A 6,101-nucleotide genomic window follows, 5' to 3' on the forward strand; every position below is an offset into this window, starting at 1 on the left:
CAAGATTGTTAATGTTCCAGGTTCAAGTGCAGTTACGAATACAGGTACAAATGCAGGTACAAATACAACGGATTACCTGTCAAGGCATAAATACGCTTTACGAAGCCTAAAAGGGTAGTCATCGGACAGCAAGCCATGATGGTTAAACCCTGAAGAAGCTAACCACTCGCGCCAGCGAAACGTCAGGAAGAAATTCCAAAAATCCACGGCTTTCAAACTCGAAAAGCAATGACACTGAAAACCTCAGCCGTGAAACATTTCCTTCGTAACTCAATTGACAACTAAAATAAAATAAGGTTAATTTCCAAATATTGCGGGCTACGTACATTTAGTTGTCAATTTTTGTATGCTGTACACTAGTCTCGAACTTCAGTTTCAACTGTTGATTTTGTTGGTGATAGGCATAAAAGTTGGAAATGTTTGCGTGTTTCGCAATCTTCTGCTATCGAAAAAATTGATCAAAGGATTTGCATCAAATTTCATGTAAAAAATGGAATTTAATGCTCGAAGATGGCATACAGTGATTGTACTCTGAGTCACAAAAATGTTTACAAGTGGTACAAGCTTTTCACAGAAAGTCGAGAATTCTGAGCAAACTTACACTGGAAGAAAACTATAAGGAAGTTCCTAATTTGTACAAAAAACAAGTGAATATAAATAAATCTCTCCAGGAAGAGCTAAGTGAGGCATCAAAAATTTTCAAATCTGTGGCAAGTAATCTACTGATCAGTTTTAATAATATTTTAGAATCCAGGATATCTGCGTCAAACTTCGAAACTTGCGTCAGAATCAAAAATGTTTTCGAAATTTCAATGATAAATCTTATAAAAACAGAGCTCGAATTTCACCAGCTTCTAACACTCAACACTCCAATAACCGAGATGCTCTTCGAACTCAAGAATCACCTAATGAGGTAACTAAATTGCAACTAGATCCTAAAAACAAGTCTTCGAGATCTGTTGATGAGCATACACAAAATATGGAAAAAATACCACCGAAAGAAACACAAAAAAACGTGTCCAAGCATACCATTGTAGGCAGTGTTTTGCCACTCGAAAAGCAGCAACTTTCAACTGAAATTATGAACGTACAAACTCAACTAAAATAGAATGAGATAATCATTCTTGCTACAGGAGACCAATTATCAGTAGCAAGTGTTCCCAAAAGTGGAACAAAAGACGACCAATGGCAAAAAGTTAATTACAATCGTCGTGAAAGTAGAAGATTTGTTGTTGGTAATAATAATAATAATAATTTTATTGCAATACGATCTACAAGTGGACACAGCAAAAGTAAAACTTTCGAGAAGTTAATTCTCATTTACTCTGGAATTACCAATTTTAAAATTAACAGATATTAATGTATCATCATCGACAAATTACAGTTGAAAATTATATAAATTAAATAGATTTTCAAAAATATTCATGATAAACAATATTTACATAGCTATTTTTATTAATGATTTTCGTAACAAATTTCAAATTAGCCAGCAGTTAAACGAATAGTAGCATTGTATGTTTCGAATAAGAAATGACTGAACTTCTTGAAGACTGTGATGTTTTTAAGTTCCTTCGGTAGAGAACTATATGCTTTTATTGCCTGATAGTAAGCTCCTTTCTCATAATATGTTGAGTTATGGCTGGGAATAGCTAGTTCGTTACATTGTCTGGTGTTAATATGCATATTATTCGAATATTGACCACTATTTCTGGGAAACAAGTATGGATATTTTTCACGAAACAGACAAGACCCAAGAAGTACAACGAGGGCACTGTCAAAATATCAAGTTTACAGAAGAACTCTTTACAAGAGCTTCTTTGATCTAGATTTAGGATAAATCTCAGGATTCTTTTTTGAGTAATAAATATTTTTTGTGAGTATACTGAAGAACCCCAAAATATAAAACCATATGAAGTCAATGAATGCACATGTGCATAGTAATATGTTCTCAGGCTACAAACAGAGACTTGATCCCTTAAGTATCGTATCACACCACTGTTATTCAATAAATTTATATGGGTTTGCCAACTGAGGGTTGCATCCATCGTGACACCTAAGAATTTAGTGTGATCCGATATTGGAATAGACCTATTTTGGAGTTTTACATATAGAGATTCCTCGCAGTTTATTGATTTGTTAAAAATTACTAGTCCTGTTTTGGTAATATTTAATTTAAGCATATTTGCCTCTGACCATTTGACTATACTATTTGACATGACATGGCAGTGATAATGACTGATGTGTCATCTGCGAACTGGTTACACTACCAAGATTCAAGGCTTTGGGTAAGTCGTTCACATATAGAAGGAAGAGTATTGGTCCAAGGATAGAGTCCTGAGGTACACCCTGCCTAATCATAATTCTACTAGATATATAACGGTTCTCTGCGTTCATTATGCTAACAACTTGGGATCTATTTGATAGGTATGATCTAATGAGTTCATAACCCACACCCCTTATACCATACTTTTCCAGCTTATTTAGGAGTTTTTCGTGGTTTACCATATCAAAGGCCTTTGAGAGGTCATAGTACAAGCCGGCCGAGGTTTTTTTGCTATCAGCATTCTCTGTTATTTGTTTTACCGCATTAAATATCGCCAGTTCAGTGGACATTCCTTGTCTGAAACCAAATTGGTGGGAGTTCAGAATATTATTCGAGTTTATAAATGAGATGAGCCTATTATAAATTACGTGTTCAAATATCTTACCAGGTGATGGAAGTAATGATATTGGTCGGTAGTTATAAATGTTGTTCTTGCAACATTGAATTTTTTTTTTTGGTCAAATATTCTACATTGGTAACTCTCTCAAACGATATATCTGAAATCTGTGATATACGGGGTATGAAAAACCGCTTGCCACATATTGTAAATGAAAATTTGCAGAATCTTCCTTATTTTAAATGTAATACCCTGTATATTGTTGATCCATAAGGAGCGCCAACGAAACCTCTACAAATTTCATCAAGTATTTCCTATGGTTAGGCTCAATAGTTTTTATTAAATAAGCAACGTTGTCAAATGGACAACGAGCAAACTCGTTGTCCATTTGACAACTGATAAGAATGTACAAAAGATATCTTGTTTCAATTTGGTACATTATAGCGTGTCCAAACAAATATTTTTTTACGAAATAAATGTATGTACCTATCACATTTTTATAAATGGGAAATTATTTTTTTCATTGGATGCAGAATTTTTCCCATAAATCGTGCAATATCATACCAAACAAGATTAAATGAAAAAACATTATGAATATTACTAATTTTTTTTTTTCATGTTATGCTGTACATTCATGAATTCAGGGCTTATGTTCTAGATATTTAAATTTGCCAACTGACAAACTACAAAACTAAAAAAGGAAGAGTTTAATGAAGGTTGATAATGAAACTTTTATAAAATATGTTCGACATGTCTTCCATTTTGTTGAATGCAGAGCTGAAGTCTATGTTTGAAAGACTGTTCTATCCTGCGCAAGACAGCTGGTGTAATGCTGCCAAAAGCATTCGTTATTCTAAGTCGCATATTTTCGGAAGAAGCTGGCGGCTCGACCTAAACCATATTTTTTATGTATCCCCATAAGAAAAAATCCAGTTTTGTTAAATCTGGTGATCTAGCGGGCCACCGTACAGGCCGATTCCGTCCTATACATTTATTGGGAAATACTTCATTTAGATGATCTCTAACTTCTGCCGAATAGTGAGCAGGTGCACATACATTGTTCCATTCATATGTCCCTGAAAAAAGTATGGACCATTTACATATTCTCCAATGATGCCTCCCCAGACATTTATCGACCACCTATGTTGATAGTCCACCTGTCTCAATAAGTGGGGATTATCTGTCGAGTAATAATGGTAAATATGACGATTCACAAATCCATTTTTATGGAATGTCGATTCATCCGACCATAAAATGTTATTGAAAAAATATTCATTTCGACGAATTTTTCCATGGCCCAATTGCAAAATCTCACTCTTTTCTCAAAATCGGCTTACAGTAGTATGAGATGGATGAAAGCGATGTTTCTTCAAAACTCGTTGGACTGATCTCTCACTTATATTCACTATTTCACCAATTTGTCGTTGACTCCTACTAGGATCTTCTTCAACAGCAAGAAGAACTTGCAATTCATTATCTTCATTAGTAGCTGGCTTGATGCGCTCATGTTTAGAATAATTGATACATCCAGTTTCAACAAATTGTTTAATTTTATTTTGTTCGCTGAAGGTTGTTTTAGACCAAAAAAGTATGGCACAAACTTCGAGATTATTGAAATTATAGTAATTATTCAAGAACATACATTTTGCGGTGTAATTCAAAACTTGTTTATCTAGCAACAGGTAATTTTAGGCATGTGGCGATATTTTAAGGAAAGGCTTGGGACAAAAACTATGCATCAAATGAAGAAATTGCACGGTGTTCTATTTAGAGAATAAATGTGTTATAAACATAACATATATCTCGATCACAGCCGTCACATATGGATTTCTCAGTAAAATAATCATTGATATTATGGCGATACAATAGAGAGTTGTCATTTTTAGAAAAAAAAAAAAGAAATACTATAGGACACGCTATAATGTACAAAATTGAAACAAGATATCTTTCGTACATTTTTATCAGTCGTCAAATGGATTTCGCTTTGAAGAAAGTCTTTCATTGTGTTTATGGCGAAGAAATAGGAAGAACGTCCATTTTTCGAAAAAAATGCTTTTTTAAGAAAAACTATTGAACCTAGCCATAGGGAATACTTGATGAAATTTGTAGAGGTTTCGTTGGCGCTCCTTATGGATCAATAATATACAGGGTGTTCCATTTAAAATAATGAAGATTCTGCAAATTTTTATTTACAATATGTGGCAAGCAGTTTTTCATACCCTGTATATCACAGGTCGACTTCAGATATATCGTTTGAGAGAGTTACCACTGTAGAATATTTGATAAAAAAAAATACAATTGGACTTGGCACCACTTTATAATTTCAAATATTCTTAGTGACGAATATTGGAAAAAAAACCTGTCATGCTAGATCTCGAAAACCGTCAATATTTTCGAAGTGAAGATATGCATAAAGTGTCTTTTATTTTCAATGTAGAAGCCGAAAAACGATAAAAAATATAGGTTGCCATTTGAAAAAACACAGTTGGGATCCGCCCAGAAAAAATTGAACACCCTGTGTGACCGCTAACTTTTATTTTGTCGAGCTCGAATAATAAGGTAATATCATAGAAATTCAGATTCCTAACTGTTTCCTAAATTGAGATATGGAACACCGCGCCACTGTTGCAGGACCCTGCATATCAAAATTTCATGAAATTCGTGAGTCTTATTTGTCTTACATGTAATTCTAATGATAATATAAATGTTCATAATCGGAACAAAACGTTTAATTCAGAAACCCAAATATTATTTTTTTTAGTTTCAAGTTGTACCCAATAAGTTATTGCATTAACAAGAAACTGATTCCCAGATAAAAATATTTTTGGGAAAGAAAATTGTGTGTATTTGTACATTATGGTTTCATTACTATGATGTTCCCAGTTTGAAGCACGGGAATAGAAATACTATTTTCCAAAATCTCGTAAAAAATTTTAAAAGTATGTATTTGAACATGTAATTAGTTGAACACACATTCCACCCAGAAGTTTTACAAATCAACAGAGTCCAGTCATCAAACGCCTTATTTGAATGGTTGTTAATATTCCCAACTTATTAGTACTCAGGGCCGTTAGCAAGTTTCAACTGAAAACATACTTCACGTCAGTTTACAACCACAACTTTATTTGCAAGATATATTTACATAAAATTTGAAAATAAAAATATACTTAAATAGAATATTGAAATAAATTATAAGTAGAGAATCATTTTTGGTATCTTATATATACATTTTACAGTGTCCCACTTAAAATAAAGTGGGAAACAACTCGGAAATACTTTGATCCCAAATATCATCTTGAATACTACAGGGAGAATCTAAAGATTCATATCCTCTATCTGACCCGCTACATGAAAATGGAGAAGCACATTGCTTGAGCTGTGGTGAAACGATGGGTGCATTTTCTTCTGAAATTTCTTCACTTTCCATAGCTACAACCTCGG

The sequence above is a fragment of the Leptinotarsa decemlineata genome, unplaced genomic scaffold, assembly GCF_025532065.1.
Source record: "Leptinotarsa decemlineata unplaced genomic scaffold, Ldec_3_MD MMD2_P_RNA_scaffold_7, whole genome shotgun sequence".
Taxonomy (NCBI): domain Eukaryota; kingdom Metazoa; phylum Arthropoda; class Insecta; order Coleoptera; family Chrysomelidae; genus Leptinotarsa; species Leptinotarsa decemlineata.